We start from the raw sequence: 22,871 nt of genomic DNA, 5'->3' as shown, positions 1-22,871 counted from the left end.
ACACGCACTACATGCTATCGTTGTGGGTCAGACAACCATCTTGCTAATGATAAATCCTGCCCTGCTAAAGAATGTAAATGCAAAACATGTGGTAAAATTGGTCACTATTCTAGAGTGTGCAAATCCTCTCTTAAGCCTGTAAATGAAGTCTCTAATGATAGTAAGGGAGTAAATGTGCCTGAAATTACTGTCTTGACTGTGAGAAGTAGCATTGACATAAATAAGTTGATGTGTACTGCTACTATTACTGCACCTACTGCACAGGCTTGTGATATTGAGCTGCTGGTTGATACAGGGTCTGGTGTTTCTATACTGCCTGAGAAGGTGTACCGTGATCATTTTAGTTTGAGTAAGCTAAATGTACCTAAAGTGCAACTTGTTACCTATTCTAAAGAGAAGTTGAAAGTGCTAGGATGTCTTAAAGCTGACATTACTTACCAGGACAAGTGTGCAACTACTGACTTTTACATAGTCAAAACCGGAACACCTATATTAGGTATGGACCTTGTGACTGCTCTTGAGTTACAGATAAGAGGAGGACAGTTGTTAACTGAAAATGCTACTGTCTGTGCAACCCTCCACCAAACTAAATCCTCGACTACAACCTGCAAACAGGAAGTGAAAACCTCAGCTGTGTTCGGATGTGCAAAAGATTTTGTACATCAGGTGAAAGTGCGGCCAGAAGTGAAGCCTATACAACAAAAGCTCCGCCGTTTACCACTTTCAGTCCGTGATGCTGTAACAATGGAACTAAAGAGTCTGGAGGAAAATGGAATTATTGAGAGAGTTGATGCATCTGAATGGGTATCCCCAATTGTAGTTACCCAGAAGAAGACTGGTGGCATCCGCATGTGCGTGGATCTGAGGGAACCTAACAAAGCCGTCGTCGTGGATGGTCATCCCTTGCCGTTGATCGAGGACATACTGTCTGAGCTGCGTGGAGCTGTCATGTTTTCCACGCTGGATCTAAAATCTGCCTATCACCAACTGAAGCTGCATGAAGATAGCAGAGGGCTGACCGCTTTCATAACACATGAAGGCCTGTACAGATACCGCCGAGTTCCTTACGGACTTAGCTCCGCCCCTGCCGCATTTCAGAAGATGATGTCAACGATCCTCAGCGGCCTCAAAGGAGTACAGTGCTACCTTGATGATGTAATCATCTACGGAACTTCTGAAGCGGCGCACGAGGACAATCTCAAGGCTGTGTTACACAAAATTAATGCAGCAGGCCTGAAACTCAATGCAGATAAGTGCAAGTTTCGTCAAACTACTCTGAGCTTTCTTGGCTGCAAGATCAGCCCAGAGGGTCTCCTACCAGATGACTCTCACATAACTGCAATCCTGCATGCTCCGCCTCCTACCGACCTTGCTACACTGCGCTCGTTCCTGGGTTTGACAACCTGGTACAGTAAATTTGTGCCCAACTATGCTGATGTGGTGGAGCCCCTGAGAGCTCTGCTGCGAAAGAACTGTACATTCCGATGGAACGACGTAGAACAAGTGAGTTTTGATCAAGTCAAACAGCTGATCGTGAACAGCCCTGCACTTGCGCTTTTCGACCCTGCCAAGCCTACTATAGTTTCTACTGATGCTTCAGACTACGGGCTTGGAGCTGTTCTAACTCAAATAGACAACAGTGGTGAAGAACTGACTGTCGCCTTTGCTTCTCGCAGTCTGTCGGATGCTGAGAGAAAATATTCGATCGTCGAAAAGGAAGCACTGGCGTGCGTTTGGTCTGCTGAGAAGTGGCGTACATGGCTCTGGGGGAGAAAATTCCTTTTGCGCACTGATCATCAAGCTCTTACAACGCTCCTGACGACCAAAGGGAACAACCGTGCTGGCCTACGGATAGCCAGATGGTCTGCTCGCCTGATGGAGTTTGACTATAATGTGGAATACAGAAAAGGATCACTGAACAGCGTTGCTGACTGTCTATCTAGACTTCCGCTTCCTGAGACAGACACTGCATACGCAGAAAATGTAGAGTCTGTTGCAACCATTCTAGCTGATCTGAGGGCTATCTCCGAGAATGACTTCCAGTCCGCCTGCCGTGCTTGCCCGGTGCTCACAAAACTCCGTACACAGATAAAGACAGGCTGGCCCTCAAGGAAAAATGCACTTGACTCTGATTTACAGCCCTATTACCTGATCAGACATGAGCTTGCAGTCATAGAGGACTGTGTCGTCAGAGGTACTCATCGGTTGCTCGTGCCTGAGTCTGTACAGAAAAGACTCATTGACATTGCTCATGAAACGCACCAAGGCATTGTGAGGACTAAACAACGCCTCAGAGAACTGTATTGGTGGTACAAGATGGACTCACAAATAGAGACACTTGTTAAAAACTGTACAACCTGCAGACAGAATGACAAAACGACTGTGACCCATGATGCTCCACTTCATCCTGTGCCTCTACCAGCTGCTGCCTGGGAGAAAGTTTCAGTGGACATTGTAGGCCCATTCGAGATAGCACCTGCTGACTGTAGGTTTGCCATTACACTGGTAGACTACCATAGTAAATGGCCTGAAGTAGCTTTCACTTCCCGTACTGACACAGCTACTGTGATTCAGTTCCTGACCACTGTCTTCTCTCGAGAGGGGAATCCAAAAGAGCTGGTCAGTGATAATGGACCTCAGTTTGTCTCCGCTGAGTTTGCAGAGTTTCTCAAGACGAGGGAGATAACGCATCTGAAATCGTCAGTCTATTATCCACGAGCTAACGGAGAAGTTGAACGATTTAACCGCGTTATAAAAGACTGCCTACAGACTGCTACAATTCAAAGACAACCATGGAAAGCATTCCTGAGAACATTCCTTATGGACTACAGAGCAACGCCTCATTCTACCACTGGAGTATCCCCTTCAGAACTGCTCCATGGACGAAGAATGAGAACAAAGCTTGTAATAAAGGATATGCCTGTACCGTCTACAGACAAAAACGCGGTGCGTGAAAGAGTGAAACAAAAACAAGTGAAATCAAAACAATACACAGATGCTCACCGACATGCCAAAGAGACAGACTTCCAGCCTGGTGACCAAGTACGGGTTAGGAAGCCATGGAAAGTGAGGAAAGGAGAACTGAAGTTCACAAAACCAAAGACTGTTGTTACTAGGAGAAGTTCAAACAGTTATCTGCTGGATGATGGAAGAGTCTGGAACGCCTCTCGGTTATCTGCACTGCCAGAATTAACCCCAGAACCTGAATCTGAAAATGCAATGGACTGTAGTGAACGAGGGACTGACAAACCACCTGAATCTGACTCTGGTGCCCCACTCAGGCCTACCAGGAGTAGAAACCCACCTAATTGGACCAAGGACTTTGTCATGTTTAAGTGAGAGAAATGGGAAATGTGCATTAGAGTAAATATAAATGCATAGATCTGTGAAAGTTTATTTTATTATTTTGGTTCCATACATAATACAGAGTGTAGTATGCTATTGTTCTTTGCTGCGTTGAAATACTACTTTATGTTACAAGAAGTATCCTTTGTTGAAGAGGGGAAGATGTTGTGTTCATGTGATAAATAATTATCAGAATTATATGCCTGCACTGCAATTGCCTGGCGGTTATATTTTATGACCGACAGAGGGCGCTGTTACACCGTGCAATGAATGAGAATTAGACATTGCATCGGGGAGGAAGAAGGAGGATGATGAAGTTGAATTGATGTTGAATAAAGTCCCGTTCTGTTCCTGAATACGGTGTGGTAAATGACTGATACACCCACACAACACCCACTATTTGTGCTTTTGTGAATAGCATGTTCCAGTCTTTACTTCCTAGACACACACATTGCATGGAAGGGAGCGTTTGATTTATTGTTCACATAACATTACTTTTATTTTTTCACAACCAAACCACGCACTTTATTTATGTCATTTGCACCGGGCAAGGACAAAAAATAAATGATTCCACCAAAATTGCAGAGATTTTTGTGGTTGGCTGACACATTACCAGCATATTTCAAATATGTCAAACCATTCAAAAGTTATAGTCAGAAAATATGGACAACCAATCAGAAGAAGGGGCGGGGCTAATTAAGGCCAACGAAGCTTAAGGACTCTTTACAGAGTCCCATGACACCACCCACGACTCTCTATGTTAAACCATTCCAAAGTTATAGCAGAAAATCGGGACAACCAATCAGAAGAAGGGGCGGGGCTAATTAAGGCCAACGAAGCTTAAGGACTCATCACAGAGTCCCATGACACCACCCACAACTCTCTATGTCAAACCATTCAAAAGTTATGGCAGAGAAAAGTTTTCTAGGGGGCGCTGTTGAGCCATTAGGCCACGCCCATTAAGACCAACATAGCGATAAAATGTCTGGAACTTTTTTTTCCTAATTTTTTAAATATTTGTAAGGTATAAATATTAGTAAAACACTACTATTTTTATTACTTTTTCTGTAACCATTTACCGAGGTTCTAACCGGGCTGAGCACGGGTCTATTTCTGACGTCACCATATTACAGGCAGCTGATTGGTCGGGGAGCGGGGCCGTCACCTACTCGCCACTGATTGGTCGGGGGCGGGGCCGTCATCACCCTACTCGCCACTGATTGGTCGGGGGGCGGGGCCGTCATCACCCTACTCGCCACTGATTGGTCGGGGGGCGGGGCCGTCATCACCCTACTCGCCACTGATTGGTCGGGGGGCGGGGCCGGCAGACGTTTGAATCAGGAAGCGGGACTCTCTATGTCAAACCATTCCAAAGTTATAGCAGAAAATCGGGACAACCAATCAGAAGAAGGGGCGGGGCTAATTAAGCCCAACGAAGCTTACAGAGTCCCATGACACCAACCACGACTTCCTATGTCAAACCATTCAAAAGTTATGGCAGATAAAAGTATTCTAGGGGGCGCTGTTGAGCCGTTAGGCCACGCCCATTAATGCAAACCATGAAATATCAAAGTTATCACCAAGTCTGGCTTGCATGCAAAATTTGGTGACTTTTGGAGAACTATCAAATATGGACCAATCACATGAAGGGGGGGCGCGCCTTTTGGCGTCTAGCGTCGCCACGGTAACACTTTTGAAAGAGAAAAGTAATGCGTGGTGTCGCAGGATGTAGACGCACATTTTGATGTATAACACACCTGGGTGCACGTTACGGTTCGGGCTGAATTAACTGCCGAAGGAATGGCATAAATTTCGCCAAAATGATACAATTTATTCAAAATGGCCGACATCCTGTTCGGTTTCGGCCATGGCTCCAAGAGACTTTTCTTTAAGTTGTGCCATGATACAGGTGTGTAGCGATTTTCGTGCATGTACGTCAAACCGTATTGTGGGGCTTGAGGCACAAAGTTTTCCGGGGGGCGCTGTTGAGCCATTTTGCCACGCCCATTAATGCAAACCATGAAATATCAAATTTATCGCCAGGCCTGGCTTGCATGCCAAATTTGGTGCCTTTTGGGGAACTATCAAATATGGACCAATCAGATGAAGGGGGGGTGCGCTTGTTGGCGTCTAGCGTCGCCACGGTAACACTTTTCAAAGAGAAAAGTAATGCGTGTAGTCGCAGGATGGAGACGCACATTTTGATGTATAACACATCTGGGTTCACGATACGGTTCGGGCTGAATTAATTCTCGAAGGAATGGCATATATTGCTCCAAAATTACGCGATTAATTCAGAATGTTCAAAATGGCCGACTTCCTGTTCGGTTTCGGCCATGGCGCCAAGAGACTTTTCTTTTAGTTGCGACATGATACAGGAGTGTACCGATTTTCGTTCAGGTACGTCAAACCGTATTATGGGGCTTGAGGCGCAAAGTTTTTTCTGTCTGAAGCAACGAGATGAAGGGTGGGCGCGCTTTTTGGCGTCTAGCGTCGCCACGGTAACGCTTTTGAAAGAGAAAAGTAATGCGTGTGGTCGCAGGAGGGAGACGCACATTTTGATGTATAACACACCTGGGGGCACGTTACGGTTCGGGCTGAATTAACTTTCGAAGGAATGGCATAAATTTCGCCAAAATGACACGATTAATTCAAAATGGCCGACTTCCTGTTCGGTTTCGGCCATGTCGCCAAGAGACTTTTGTTTAAGTTGTCCCATGATACAGGTGTGTACCGATTTTCGTGCATGTACGTCAAACCGTATCGTGGGGCTTGAGGCACAAAGTTTTCAAGGGGGCGCTGTTGAGCCATTTTACCACGCCCATTAATGCAAACAATTAAATATCAAATTTTTCGCCAGGCCTGACTTGGGTGCAAAATTTGGTGACTTTTTGGGCATGTTAAGGGGGGCAAAAGGGCCATCACTTTGTCAGAAGAAAAATAATAATAATATTAATAATTAAAGCTGCAAGCAGCGATGAACGGGCCCTCGCACTCACGGCCACCGCCCCCCATAAGCATATCAGAAATGACACGACCCACGACTTCCTATGTCAAACCATTCAAAAGTTATAGCAGAAAAAAGGGACAACCAATCACAAGAAGGGGCGGGGCTAATTCAGGCCAATGAAGGTCAAGGACTCCATAAAGAATCTGATGACACCAGCCACGACTCTCTATGTCAAACCATTCCAAAGATATAGCAGAAAATCGGGACAACCAATCAGAAGAAGGGGCGGGGCTAATTAAGACCAACGAAGCTCAAGGACTCCATACAGAGTCCCATGACACCACCCACGACTTCCTATGTCAAACCATTCAAAAGTTATGGCAGAGAAAAGTATTCTAGGGGGCGCTGTTGAGCCGTTAGGCCACGCCCATTAATGCAAACCATGAAATATCAAATTTATCGCCAAGTCTGTCTTGCATGCAAAATTTGGTGACTTTTGGAGAACTATGAAATATGGACCAATCAGATTTCAAAATGGCCGACTTCCTTTTCGGTTTCGGCCATGGCTCCAAGAAACTTTTCTTTAAGCTGTGCCATGATACAGGTGTATAGCGATTTTCGTGCATGTACGTCAAACCGTATTGTGGGGCTTGAGGCACAAAGTTTTCCGGGGGGCGCTGTTGAGCCATTTTGCCACGCTCATTAATGCAAACCATGAAATATCACATTTATCGCCAGTCCTGGCTTGCGTGCCAAATTTGGTGCCTTTTGGGGAACTATCAAATATGGACCAATCAGATGAAGGGGGGGTGCGCTTGTTGGCGTCTAGCACCGCCACGGTAACACTTTTGAAAGAGAAAAGTAATGCATGTAGTCGCAGGATGGAGACGCACATTTTGATGTATAACACACCTGGGTTCACGATACGGTTCGGGCCGTATTAATTCTCGAAGGAATGGCATATATTGCTCCAAAATTACGCGATTAATTCAGAATGTTCAAAATGGCCGACTTCCTGTTCGGTTTCGGCCGTGGCGCCAAGAGACTTTTCTTTAAGTTGCGACATGATACAGGTGTGTAGCGATTTTCGTTCATGTACTTCAAAGCGTATTATGGGGCTTGAGGCGCAAAGTTTTTTCTGTCTGAACCAATCAGATGAAGGGTGGGCGCGCTTTTCGGCGTCTAGCGTCGCCACGGTAACGCTTTTGAAAGAGAAAAGTAATGCGTGGTGTCGGAGGATGGAGACGCACATTTTGATGTATAACACACCTGGGTGCACGTTACGGTTCGGGCGGTATTAACTGCCGAAGGAATGGCATAAATTTCGCCAAAATGACACGATTAATTCAAAATGGCCGACTTCCTGTTCGGTTTCTCGACATGACGCCCAGAGACTTTTCTTTAAGTTGGGCCATGATACAGGTGTGTACCGATTTTCGTGCATGTACGACAAACCGCATTGTGGGGCTTGAGGCACAAAGTTTTCCGGGGGGCGCTGTTGAGCCATTTTGCCACGCCCATTAATGTAAACCATTAAATATCAAATTTTTCGCCAGGCCTGACTTGCATGCAAAATTTGGTGACTTTTTGGGCACGTTTAGGGGGGCAAAAAGGCCCTCCTTTTGTCAGAACAATAAGAAGAAGAAGAAGAAGAATAATTCCTACAGATACAATAGGGCCTTCGCACTGCAAGTGCTCGGGCCCTAATTAAAGCTGCAAGCAGCGATGAACGGGCCCTCGCACTCACGGCCACCGCCCCCCATAAGCGTATCAGAAATGACACCACCCACGACTCTCTATGTCAAACCATTCAAAAGTTATAGCAGAAAATAGGGACAACCAATCAGAAGGAGGGGCGTGGCTAATTCTGGCCAATGAAGGTCAAGGACTCCATACAGAATCTGATGACACCACCCACGACTCTCTATGTCAAACCATTCCAAAGTTATAGCAGAAAATCGGGACAACCAATCAGAAAAAGGGGCGGGGCTAATTAAGGCCAACGAAGCTTAAGGACTCATTACAGAGTCCCATGACACCACCCACAACTTCCTATGTCAAACAATTAAAAAGTTATAGCAGAAAAAAGGGACAACCAATCAGAAGAAGGAGCGGGGCTAATTCAGGCCAACGAAGCTTAAGGACTCATTACAGAGTCCCATGACACCACCCACAACTTCCTATGTCAAACCATTCAAAAGTTATGGCAGAGAAAAGTATTCTAGGGGGCGCTGTTGAGCCGTTAGGCCACGCCCATTAATGCAAACCATGAAATATCAAATTTATCGCCAAGTCTGGCTTGCATGCAAAATTTGGTGACTTTTGGAGAACTATCAAATATGGACCAATCAGATGAAGGGGGGGTGCACTTGTTGGCGTCTAGCGTCGCCACGGTAACGCTTTTGAAAGAGAAAAGTAATGCGTGGTGTTGCAGGATGGAGACGCACATTTTGATGTATAACACACCTGGGTGCACGTTACGGTTCGGGCTGAATTAACTGCCGAAGGAATGGCATAAATTTCGCCAAAATGACACAATTTATTCAAAATGGCCGACATCCTGTTCGGTTTCGGCCATGGCTCCAAGAGACTTTTCTTTAAGTTTTTCCATAATACAGGTGTGTAGCGATTTTCGTGCATGTACGTCAAACCGTATTGTGGGGCTTGAGGCACAAAGTTTTCCGGGGGGCGCTGTTGAGCCATTTTGCCACGCCCATTAATGCAAACCATGAAATATCAAATTTATCGCCAGGCCTGGCTTGCATGCCAAGTTTGGTGCCTTTTGGGGAACTATCAAATATGGACCAATCAGATGAAGGGGGGGTGCGCTTGTTGGCGTCTAGCGTCGCCACGGTAACACTTTTGAAAGAGAAAAGTAATGCGTGTAGTCGCAGGATGGAGACGCACATTTTGATGTATAACACATCTGGGTTCACGATACGGTTCGGGCTGAATTAACTCTCGAAGGAATGGCATAAATTGCGCCAAAGTGACACGATTAATTCAAAATGGCCGACTTCCTGTTCGGTTTCGGGCATGACGCCAAGAGACTTTTCTTTAAGTTGTCCCATGATACAGGTGTGTACCGATTTTCGTGCATGTACGTCAAACCGTATCGTGGGGCTTGAGGCACAAAGTTTTCAAGGGGGCGCTGTTGAGCCATTTTGCCACGCCCATTAATGCAAACCATTAAATATAACATTTTTCGCCAGGCCTGACTTGGGTGCAAAATTTGGTGACTTTTTGGGCATGTTAAGGGGGGCAAAAAGGCCATCACTTTGTCAGAAGAAAAATAATAATAATAATTAAAGCTGCAAGCAGCGATGAACGGGCCCTCGCACTCACGTCAACCGCCCCCCATAAGCATATCAGAAATGACACCACCCACGACTTCCTATGTCAAACCCTTCAAAAGTTATAGCAGAAAAAAGGGACGACCAGTCAGAAGAAGGGGCGGGGCTAATTCAGGGCAAAGAAGATCAAGGACTCATTACAGAGTCCCATGACACCACCCACGACTCTCTATGTCAAAACATTCAAAAGTTATAGCAGAAAATAGGGACAACCAATCAGAAAAAGGGACTGGGCTAATTGTCACCAATTATGGTCAAGGACTCAATGCCGAGTCCCATGACACCACCCACGACTCTCTATGTCAAACCTTTCAAAAGTTATGGCAGAAAAAAGTATTCTAGGGGGCGCTGTTGAGCCGTGAGGACACGCCCATTAATGCAAACCATGAAAAAAAAAATCAGATCACTCAAATGAACGACGATCATACAGTACAGCTGTATCTCATGGTCCAGAATGTATGATATTATATTAATCTATTATACCATATAATATTACATGTTGTTATTTCATATTAGCGTACCCAGTAATATAGCATATTGTATTATTGCATTGTATGTTGCTTCATTTCATATATTTTTGACTGTATTATATTGTAAAATTATATATCATACGATTGCATTATTATATAATTTCAATTTATAACACTAATATACAATTCCTCACACACACACTCCTTCCAAATGTTTCTTTTTTTTCTCCATTATGACAATTGTATGCTGTCATCCGTTATGTTTTTTGTTTTTAAGCTTGTTATGTCTGTTATTCAAATATATTAATACATTCATTAATATGCTATACTGTATTTTGTATATTGTGTGTGTGTGTATATTGTGTGTGTGTGTGTGTGTGTATATATATATATATATATATATATATATATATATATATGTGTGTGTGTGTGTGTGTGTGTGTATACCTGAAGTGTGACTACCTGCAGAACGTATTTTAGCATGAAAGCTTGCATATTTAACGTGCATCAAGCATCCTGTATCATAGCTACATGTCTGCCGTTTGTAACAAAGCAAACCGCGTGAAAATCGGTTGAAAATCAAGTGAGTTATAGTTATTTTACTTATGCAGACACCTCCTTCCACAATAGAAGTGAACGCTCTAGAGTTAAAGCGATACCGATCCAAGATGGCGGCCACGCCCGACGTTCTCAGGCAGTCAATGCGGCGCCTCGACCAAGATGGCGGCCGCGCTGAACATCAGCCCCTCCCCCCGCGGGAGCTGCGCGCGCAAACTCCACTCAAATTCAAAAGTTATGGCAGAAAAATCGGGACAACCAATCAGAAGAAGGGGAAAGAGAAAAGTAATGTGCGTCGTCACAGGACAGAGACGAACATTTTGATGTAAAAAAAACACAAAAATTGCTGACAAAAAATTTGGCATATCAAGCCAGGCTTGAACTCTCGACCTCTGGCAGCAAAGACCGCAATAATCTGGCTGAGCTAAGTCTCAGCTATTCTTTTATTTGACCTACTGGCTTAGGACAGACCAACATAGCGATAAAATGTCTGGAACTTTTTTTTCCAAATTTTTTAAATATTTGTAAGTTATAAATATTAGTAAAACCCTACTATTTAAATTATTACTTTTTCTGTAACCATTCTGCCAAGGTTGTAACCGGGCTGAGCCGGGAATATTTCTGAAGTCACCACATTACAGGGAGCTGATTGGTCGGGGGGCGGGGCCGTCATCACCCTACTCGCCACTGATTGGTCGGGGGGCGGGGCCGCCATCACCCTACTCGCCACTGATTGGTCAGGGGGCGGGGCCGGCAGACGTTTGAATCAGGAAGCGGGAGTCAGCGCGAGAGCGACTGGCGGCTCGCGGCAATTTTATTATAAAAAAAGGACAACCAATCAGAAGAAGGGGCGGGGCTAATTCAGGCCAATGAAGGTCAAGGACTCCATAAAGAATCTGATGACACCACCCACGACTCTCTATGTCAAACCATTCAAAAGTTATAGCAGAAAATCGGGACAACCAATCAGAAGAAGGGGCGGGGCTAATTAAGGCCAACGAAGCTCAAGGACTCATTACAGAGTCCCATGACACCACCCACGACTCTCTATGTGAAACCATTCAAAAGTTAAGGCAGAGAAAAGTATTCTAGGGGGCGCTGTTGAGCCGTTAGGCCACGCCCATTAATGCAAACCATGAAATATCACATTTATCGCCAGGCCTGGCTTGCATGCAAGTTTTGGTGACTTTTGGAGAACTATCAAATATGGACCAATCAGATGAAGGGTGGGTGCGCTTTTTCGCGTCTAGCGTCGCCACGGTAACACTTTTGAAAGAGAAAAGTAATGCGTGGTGTCGCACGATGGAGACGCACATTTTGGTGTATAACACACCTGCGTGCACGTTACGGTTCGGGCTGAATTAACTGCCGAAGGAATGGCATAAATTTCGCCAAAATTACACAATTAATTCAAAATGGCTGACTTCCTGTTCGGTTTCGGCCATGGCTCCAAGAGACTTTTCTTTAAGTTGTGCCATGATACAGGTGTGTAGCGATTTTCGTGCATGTACGTCAAACCGTATTGTGGGGCTTGAGGCACAAAGTTTTCAGGGGGGCGCTGTTGAGCCATTTTGCCACGCCCATTAATGCAAACCATGAAATATCAAATTTATCGCCAGGCCTGACTTGCATGCCAAATTTGGTGCCTTTTGGGGAACTATCAAATATGGACCAATCAGATGAAGGGGGGGTGCGCTTGTTGGCGTCTAGCGTCGCCACGGTAACACTTTCGAAAGAGAAAACTAATGCGTGTAGTCGCAGGATGGAGACACATATTTTGATGTATAACACATCTGGGTTCACGATACGGTTCGGGCTGAATTAACTCTCGAAGGAATGGCTCATATTGCTCCAAAATTACGCGATTAATTCAGAATGTTCAAAATGGCCGACTTCCTGTTCGGTTTCGGCCATGGCGCCAAGAGACTTTTCTTTAAGTTGCGACATGATACAGGTGTGTACCGATTTTCGTTCATGTACGTCAAAGCGTATTATGGGGCTTGAGGCGCAAAGTTTTTTCTGTCTGAACCAATCAGATGAAGGGTGGGCACGCTTTTTGGCGTCTAGCGTCGCCACGGTAACGCTTTTGAAAGAGAAAAGTAATGCGTGGTGTCGGAGGATGGAGACGCACATTTTGATGTATAACACACCTGGATGCACGTTACGGTTCGGGCTGAATTAACTTTGGAAGGAATGGCATAAATTTCGCCAAAATGACACGACTAATTCAAAATGGCCGACTTCCTGTTCGGTTTCGGGCATGACGCCAAGAGACTTTTCTTTCAGTTGCGCCATGATACAGGTGTGTACCGATCTTCGTGCATGTACGTCAAACCGTATCGTGGGGCTTGAGGCACAAAGTTTTCAAGGGGGCGCTGTTGAGCCATTTTGCCACGCCCATTAATGCAAACCATTAAATATCAAATTTTTCGCCAGGCCTGACTTGGGTGCAAAATTTGGTGACTTTTTGGGCATGTTAAGGGGGGCAAAAAGGCCATCACTTTGTCAGAAGAAAAATAATAATAATAATTAAAGCTGCAAGCAGCGATGAACGGGCCCTCGCACTCACGGCCACCGCCCCCCCATAAGCATATCAGAAATGACACCACCCACGACTTCCTATGTCAAACCATTGAAAAGCTATAGCAGAAAAAAGGGACAATCAATCAGAAGAAGGGGCGGGGCTAATTCAGGCCAATGAAAGTCAAGGACTCCATACAGAATCTGATGACACCACCCACGACTCTCTATGTCAAACCATTCCAAAGTTATAGCAGAAAATCGGGACAACCAATCAGAAGAAGGGGCGGGGCTAATTAAGGCTAACGAAGCTTAAGGACTCATTACAGAGTCCCATGACACTACCCACGACTTCCTATGTCAAACAATTCAAAAGTTATAGCAGAAAAAAGGGACAACCAATCAGAAGAAGGGGCGGGGCTAATTCAGGCCAATGAAGGTCAAGGGCTCCATAAAGAATCTGATGACACCACCCACGACTCTCTATATCAAACCATTCAAAAGTTATGGCAGAGAAAAGTATTCTAGGGGGCGCTGTTGAGCCGTTAGGCCACGCCCATTAATGCAAGGCATGAAATATCAAATTTATCACCAGGCCTGGCTTGCATGCAAAATTTGGTGACTTTTGGAGAACTATCAAATATGGACCAATCAGATGAAGGGGGGGCGCGCCTTTTGGCGTCTAGCGTCGCCACGGTAACACTTTTGAAAGAGAAAAGTAATGCGCGTAGTCGCAGGATGGAGACGCACATTTTGATGTATAACACACTTGGGGACACGTTACAGTTCGGGCTGAATTAACTGCCGAATGAATGGCATAAATTTCGCCAAAATGACACGATTAATTCAAAATGGCCGACATCCTGTTCGGTTTCGGGCATGACCCCAAGAGACTTTTGTTTAAGTTGCGCCATGATACAGGTGTGTACCGATTTCCGTGCATGTACGTCTAACAGTATTGCGGGGCTTGAGGCACAAAGTTTTCAAGGGGGCGCTGTTGAGCCATTTTGCCACGCCAATTAATGCAAACCATTAAATACCACATTTTTCGCCAGGCCTGGCTTGGGTGCAAAATTTGGTGCCTTTTGGGGAACTATCAAATATGGACCAATCACATGAAGGGGGGGTGCGCTTGTTGGCGTCTAGCGTCGCCACGGTAACACTTTGGAAAGAGAAAAGTAATGCGTGTAGTCGCAGGATGGAGACGCACATTTTGATGTATAACACATCTGGGTTCACGATACGGTTCGGGCTGAATTAACTCTCGAAGGAATGGCATATATTGCTCCAAAATTACGCGATTAATGCAGAATGTTCAAAATGGCCGACTTCCTGTTCGGTTTCGGCCATGGCGCCAAGAGACTTTTCTTTTAGTTGCGACATGATACAGGTGTGTACCGATTTTCGTTCATGTACGTCAAAGCGTATTATGGGGCTTGAGGCGCAAAGTTTTTTCTGTCTGAACCAATCAGATGAAGGGTGGGCACGCTTTTTGGCGTCTAGCGCCGCCACGGTAACGCTTTCGAAAGAGAAAAGTAATGCGTGGGGTCGGATGATGGAGACGCACATTTTGATGTATAACACACTTGGGGGAACGTTACGGTTCGGGCTGAATTAACTTTCGAAGGAATGGCATAAATTTCGCCAAAATGACACGACTAATTCAAAATGGCCGACTTCCTGTTCGGTTTCGGGCATGACGCCAAGAGACTTTTCTTTCAGTTGCGCCATGATACAGGTGTGTACCGATTTTTGTGCATGTACGTCAAACCGTATCGTGGGGCTTGAGGCACAAAGTTTTCAAGGGGGCGCTGTTGAGCCATTTTGCCACGCCCATTATTGCAAACCATTAAATATCAAATTTTTCGCCAGGCCTGACTAGGGTGCAAAATTTGGTGACTTTTTGGGCATGTTAAGGGGGGCAAAAAGGCCTTCACTTTGTCAGGAAAATAATAATAATAATAATAATAATAATAATTAAAGCTGCAAGCAGCGATGAGCGGGCCCTCGCACTCACGACCACCGCCCCCATAAGCATATCAGAAATGACACCACCCACGACTTCCTATGTCAAACCATTCAAAAGATATAGCAGAAAAAAGGGACAACCAATCAGAAGAAGGGGCGGGGCTAATTCAGGCCAATGAAGGTTAAAGACTCCATACAGAATCTGATGACACCACCCACGACTCTCTATGTCAAACCATTCCAAAGTTATAGCAGAAAATCGGGACAACCAATCAGAAGAAGGGGCGGGGCTAATTCAGGCCAATGAAGGTCAAGGACTCCATACAGAATCTGATGATACCACCCACGACTCTCTATGTCAAACCATTCAAAAGTTATAGCAGAAAATCGGGACAACCAATCCGAAGAAGGGGCGGGGCTAATTTTCACCAATTATGGTCAAGGACTCAATACCGAGTCCCATGACACCACCCACGACTCTTTATGTCAAACCTTTCAAAAGTTATGGCAGAGAAAAGTATTCTAGGGGGCGCTGTTGAGCCGTTAGGCCACGCCCATTAATGCAAACCATGAAATATCAAATTTATCGCCAGGCCTGGCTTGCATGCAAAATTTGGTGACTTTTGGAGAACTATCAAATATGGACCAATCAGATGAAGGGCGGCACGCTTTTTGGCGTCTAGCGTCGCCACGGTAACACTTTTGAAAGAGAAAAGTAATGCGCATAGTCGCAAGATGAAGACGCACATTTTGATGTATAACCCTCCTGGGTGCACGTTACGGTTCGGGCCGTATTAATTGCCGAAAGAATGGCATAAATTGCACCAAAATTACATAATTAATTCAAAATGTCCGACTTCCTGTTCGGTTTTGGCCATGGCGCCAAGAGACTTTTCTTTAAGTTGCGACATGATACAGGTGTGTACCGATTTTCGTTCATGTACGTCAAACCGTATTATGGGGCTTGAGGCGCAAAGTTTTTTCTGTCTGAACCAACCAGATGAAGGGTGGGCGCGCTTTTTGGCGTCTAGCGTCGCCACGGTAACGCTTTTGAAAGAGAAAAGTAATGCGTGTAGTCGCAGGATGTACACGCACGTTTTGATGTATAACACACTTGGGGGCACGTTACGGTTCGGGCCGTATTAACTGCCGAAGGAATGGCATAAATTTAGCCAAAATGACACGATTAATTCAAAATGGCCGACATCCTGTTCGGTTTCGGGCATGACCCCAAGAGACTTTTGTTTTAAGTTGCCCCATGATACAGTTGTGTACCGATTTTCGTGCATGTACGTCAAACCGTATCGTGGGGCTTGAGGCACAAAGTTTTCAAGGGGGCGCTGTTGAGCCATTTTGCCACGCCCATGAATGCAAACCATTAAATATCAAATTTTTCGCCAGGCCTGACTTGGGTGCAAAATTTGGTGACTTTTTGGGAACGTTTAGGGGGGCAAAAAGGCCCTCCTTTCGTCAGAAAAATAATAACGCGAAGAATTCCTACAGATACAATAGGGCCTTCGCACTGAAGGTGCTTGGGCCCTAATTAAAGCTGCAAGCAGCAATGAACGGGCCCTCGCACTCACGGCCACCGCCCCCCATAAGTATCAGAAATGACACCACCCACGACTTCCTATGTCAAACCATTGAAAAGTTATAGCAGAAAAAAGGGACAACCAATCAGAAGAAGGGGCGGGGCTAATTCAAGCCAATGAAGGTCAAGGACTCCATACAGAATCTGATGACGCCACCCACGACTCTCTATGTCACACCATTCCAAAGTTATAGCAGAAAATCGGGACAACCAATCAGAAGAAGGGGCGGGGCTAATTAAGGCTAACGAAGCTTAAGGACTCATTACAGAGTCCCATGACACCACCCACGACTTCCTATTTCAAACAATTAAAATGTTATAGCAGAAAAAAGGGACAACCAATGACAAGAAGGGGCGGGGCTAATTCAAGCTAATGAAGGTCAAGGACTCCATACAGAATCTTATGACACCACCCACGACTTCCTATGTCAAACCATTGAAAAGTTATAGCAGAAAAAAGGGACAACCAATCAGAAGAAGGGGCGGGGCTAATTCAAGCCAATGAAGGTCAAGGACTCCATACAGAATCTGATGACGCCACCCACGACTCTCTATGTCAAACCATTCCAAAGTTATAGCAGAAAATCGGGACAACCAATCAGAAGAAGGGGCGGGGCTAATTAAGGCCAACGAAGCTTAAGAACTCATTACAGAGTCCCATGACACCATCCACGACTCTCTATGTCAAACCATTCAAAAGTTATGGCAGAGAAAAGTATTCTAGGGGGCGCTGTTGAGCCGTTAGGCCACGCCCATTAATGCAAACCATGAAATATCAAATGTATCGCCAAGTCTGGCTTGCATGCAAAATTTGGTGACTTTTGGAGAACTATCAAATATGGACCAATCACATGAAGGGGGGGCGCGCCTTTTGGCGTCTAGCGTCGCCACGGTAACACTTTTGAAAGAGAAAAGTAATGCGTGGTGTCGCAGGATGTAGACGCACATTTTGATGTATAACACACCTGGGGGCACGTTACGGTTCGGGCTGAATTAACTGCCGAAGGAATGGCATAAATTTCGCCAAAATGACACAATGTATTCAAAATGGCCGACATCCTGTTCGGTTTCGGCCATGGCTCCAAGAGACTTTTCTTTAAGTTGTGCCATGATACAGGTGTTTAGCGATTTTCGTGCATGTACGTCAAACCGTATTGTGGGGCTTGAGGCACAAAATTTTCCGGGGGGCGCTGTTGAGCCATTTTACCACGCCCATTAATGCAAACCATTAAATATCAAATTTTTCGCCAGGCCTGGCTTGGGTGCAAAATTTGGTGACTTTTTGGGCACGTTTAGGGGGGCAAAAAGGCCCTCCTTTCGACAGAAAAATAATAATAATTAAAGCTGCAAGCAGCGATGAACGGGCCCTCGCACTCACGTCCACCGCCCCCCATAAGCATATCAGAAATGACAGCACCCACGACTCTCTATGTCCAACCCTTAAAAAGTTATAGCAGAAAATAGGGACAACCAATCAGAAGAAGGGGTGGGGCTAATTCAGGCCAATGAAGGTCAAGGACTCCATACAGAATCTGATGACACCACCCACTACTCTCTATGTCAAACCATTCCAAAGTTATAGCAGAAAATCGGGACAACCAATCAGAAGAAGGGGCGGGGCTGATTAAGGCCAACGAAGCTTAATAACTCATTACAGAGTCCCATGATACCACCCATGACTTCCTATGTCAAACCATTCAAAAGTTATAGCAGAAAAAAGGGACAACCAATCAGAAGAAGGGGCGGGGCTAATTCAGGCCAATGAAGGTCAAGGACTCCATAAAGAATCTGATGACACCACCCACGACTCTCTATGTCAAACCATTCCAAAGTTATAGCAGAAAATCGGGACAACCAATCAGAAGAAGGGGCGGGGCTAATTAAGGCCAACGAAGCTTAAGGACTCATTACAGAGTCCCATGACACCACCCACAACTCTCTATGTCAAAACCATTCAAAAGTTATGGCAGATAAAAGTATTCTAGGGGGCGCTGTTGAGCCGTTAGGCCACGCCCATTCATGCAAACCATGAAATATCAAATGTATCGCCAAGTCTGGCTTGCATGCAAAATTTGGTGACTTTTGGAAAACTATCAAATATGGACCAATCACATGAAGGGGGAGCGCGCCTTTTGGCGTCTAGCGTCGCCACGGAATCACTTTTGAAAGAGAAAAGTAATGCGTGGTGTCGCAGGATGTAGACGCACATTTTGATGTATAACACACCTGGGTGCACGTTACGGTTCGGGCTGAATTAACTGCCAAAGGAATGGCATAAATTTCGCCAAAATGACACAATTTATTCAAAATGGCCGACATCCTGTTCGGTTTCGGCCATGGCTCCAAGAGACTTTTCTTTAAGTTGTGCCATGATACAGGTGTGTAGCGATTTTTGTGCATGTACGTCAAACCGTATTGTGGGGCTTGAGGCACAAACTTTTCCGGGGGGCGCTGTTGAGCCATTTTGCCACGCCCATTAATGCAAACCATGAAATATCAAATTTATCGCCAGGCATGGCTTGCATGCCAAATTTGGTGCCTTTTGGGGAACTATCAAATATGGACCAATCAGATGAAGGGGGGGTGCGCTTGTTGGCGTCTAGCGTCGCCACGGTAACACTTTCGAAAGAGAAAAGTAATGCGTGTAGTCGCAGGAAGGAGACGCACATTTGGATGTATAACACATCTGGGTTCACGATACGGTTCGGGCTGAATTAACTCTCGAAGGAATGGCATATATTGCTCCAAAATTACGCAATTAATTCAGAATGTTCAAAATGGCCGACTTCCTGTTCGGTTTCGGCCATGGCGCCAAGAGACTTTTCTTTTAGTTGCGACATGATACAGGTGTGTACCGATTTTCGTTCATGTACGTCAAACCGTATTATGGGGCTTGAGGCGCAAAGTTTTTTCTGTCGAACCAATCAGATGAAGGGTGGGCGCGCTTTTTGGCGTCTAGCGCCGCCACGGTAACGCTTTTGAAAGAGAAAAGTAATGCGTGTTGTCGCAGGATGGAGACGCACATTTTGATGTATAATACACCTGGGTGCACGTTACGGTTCGGGCTGAATTAACTTTCGAAGGAATGGCATAAATTTCGCCAAAATGACACGACTAATTCAAAATGGCCGACATCCTGTTCGGTTTCGGGCATGACCCCAAGAGACTTTTGTTTAAGTTGTCCCATGATACAGGTGTGTACCGATTTTCGTGCAAGTACGTCAAACCGTATCGTGGGGCTTGAGGCACAAAGTTTTCAAGGGGGCGCTGTTGAGCCATTTTGCCACGCCCATTAATGCAAACCTTTAAATATCAAATTTTTCATCAGGCCTGACTAGGGTGCAAAATTTGGTGACTTTTTGGGCATGTTAAGGGGGGCAAAAAGGCCTTCACTTTGTCAGGAAAATAATAATAATAATAATAATAATAATAAAAATTCCTGCAAATACAATAGGGCCTTCGCTCTGAAGGTGCTCGGGCCCTAATAATAAAAATTCCTGCAAATACAATAGGGCCTTCGCACTGCAAGTGCTCGGGCCCTAATAATAATAAAAATTCCTGCAAATACAATAGGGCCTTCGCACTGAAGGTGCTCGGGCCCTAATAAAAATTCCTGCAAATACAATAGGGCCTTCGCACTGCAAGTGCTCGGGCCCTAATAATAAAAATTCCTGCAAATACAATAGGGCCTTCGCACTGAAGGTGCTCGGGCCCTAATAATAATAATAAAAATTCCTGCAAATACAATAGGGCCTTCGCACTGCAAGTGCTCGGGCCCTAATAATAATAAAAATTCCTGCAAATACAATAGGGCCTTCGCACTGCAAGTGCTCGGGCCCTAATTAAAGCTGCAAGCAGCGATGAACGGGCCCTCGCACTCACGTCCACCGCCCCCCATAAGCATATCAGAAATGACACCACCCACGACTTCCTATGTCAAACCATTGAAAAGTTATAGCAGAAAATAGGGACAACCAATCAGAAGAAGGGGCGGGGCTAATTCAGGCCAATGAAGGTCAAGGACTCCATAAAGAATCTGATGACACCACCCACGACTCTATGTCAAAACATTCCAAAGTTATAGCAGAAAATCGGGACAACCAATCAGAAGAAGGGGCGGGGCTAATTAAGGCCAACGAAGCTTAAGGACTCATTACAGAGTCCCATGACACCACCCACAACTCTCTATGTCAAACCATTCAAAAGTTATGGCAGAGAAAAGTATTCTAGGGGGCGCTGTTGAGCCGTTAGGCCACGCCCATTAATGCAAACCATGAAATATCAAATTTATCGCCAAGTCTGGCTTGCATGCAAAATTTGGTGACTTTTGGAGAACTATCAAATATGGACCAATCACATGAAGGGGGGGCACGCCTTCTGGCGTCTAGCGTCGCCGCGGTAACACTTTTGAAAGAGAAAAGTAATGCGTGGTGTCGCAGGATGTAGACGCACATTTTGATGTATAACACACCTGGGTGCACGTTACGGTTCGGGCTGAATTAACTGCCGAAGGAATGGCATAAATTTCGCCAAAATGACACAATTTATTAAAAATGGCCGACATCCTGTTCGGTTTCGGCCATGGCTCCAAGAGACTTTTCTTTAAGTTGTGCCATGATACAGGTGTGTAGCGATTTTCGTGCATGTACGTCAAACCGTATTGTGGGGCTTGAGGCACAAAGTTTTCCAGGGGGCGCTGTTGAGCCATTTTGCCACGCCCATTAATGCAAACCATGAAATATCAAATTTATCGCCAGGCCTGGCTTGCATGCCAAATTTGGTGCCTTTTGGGGAACTATCAAATATGGACCAATCAGATGAAGGGGGGGTGCGCTTGTTGGCGTCTAGCGTCGCCACGGTAACACTTTTGAAAGAGAAAAGTAATGCGTGTAGTCGCAATATGGAGACGCACATTTTGATGTATAACACATCTGGGTTCACGATACGGTTCGGGCTGAATTAACTCTCGAAGGAATGGCATATATTGCTCCAAAATTACGCAATTAATTCAGAATGTTCAAAATGGCCGACTTCCTGTTCGGTTTCGGCCATGGCGCCAAGAGACTTTTCTTTTAGTTGCGACATGATAAAGGTGTGTACCGATTTTCGTTCAAGTACGTCAAACCGTATTATGGGGCTTGAGGCACAAAGTTTTTTCTGTCGAACCAATCAGATGAAGGGTGGGCGCGCTTTTTGGCGTCTAGCGCCGCCACGGTAACGCTTTTGAAAGAGAAAAGTAATGCGTGTTGTCGCAGGATGGAGACGCACATTTTGATGTACAACACACTTGGGGGCACGTTACGGTTCGGGCTGAATTAACTTTCGAAGGAATGGCATAAATTTTGCCAAAATGACACGACTAATTCAAAATGGCCGACTTCCTGTTCGGTTTCGGGCATGACGCCAAGAGACTTTTCTTTCAGTTGCGCCATGATACAGGTGTGTACCGATTTTCGTGCATGTACGTCAAACCGTATCGTGGGGCTTGAGGCACAAAGTTTTCAAGGGGGCGCTGTTGAGCCATTTTGCCACGCCCATTAATGCAAACCATTAAATATCAAATTTTTCGCCAGGCCTGACTGGCATGCAAAATTTGGTGACTTTTTGGGCACGTCTAGGGGGGCAAAAAGGCCCTCCTTTCGTCAGAAGAAAAAAGAAAGAAAGAAAGAAAAAAAATTCCTACAGATACAATAGGGCCTTCGCACTGAAGGTGCTCGGGCCCTAATTAAAGCTGCAAGCAGCGATGAACGGGCCCTCGCACTCACGGCCACCACCCCCATAAGCATATCAGAAAAGACACCACCCACGACTTCCTATGTCAAACCATTGAAAAGTTATAGCAGAAAATCGGGACAACCAATCAGAAGAAGGGGCGGGGCTAATTCAGGCCAATGAAGGTCAAGGACTCCATAAAGAATCTGATGACACTCCCCACGACTCTCTATGTCAAACTATTCCAAAGTTATAGCAGAAAATCGGGACAACCAATCAGAAGAAGGGGCGGGGCTAATTAAGGCCAACGAAGCTTAAGGACTCATTACAGAGTCCCATGACACCACCCACGACTTCCTATGTCAAACCATTCAAAAGTTATAGCAGAAAAAAGGGACAACCAA

General features: G+C 45.4%; 1 protein-coding gene across 1 annotated transcript in view; it reads left to right on the top strand.

Annotated features, from left to right (window-relative positions):
* The window catches only part of LOC133447791 (uncharacterized), a 779,477-nt gene that overhangs the window by 513,896 nt on the left and 242,710 nt on the right, over positions 1–22,871 (top strand). The window lies entirely within an intron of this gene.

This window comes from Cololabis saira, chromosome 1 (genome assembly GCF_033807715.1).
Source record: "Cololabis saira isolate AMF1-May2022 chromosome 1, fColSai1.1, whole genome shotgun sequence".
In the NCBI taxonomy this organism is placed as follows: domain Eukaryota; kingdom Metazoa; phylum Chordata; class Actinopteri; order Beloniformes; family Belonidae; genus Cololabis; species Cololabis saira.
Note: the sequence above shows the minus strand (reverse complement) of the source record. Positions and strands in the feature narration are given on the sequence as shown.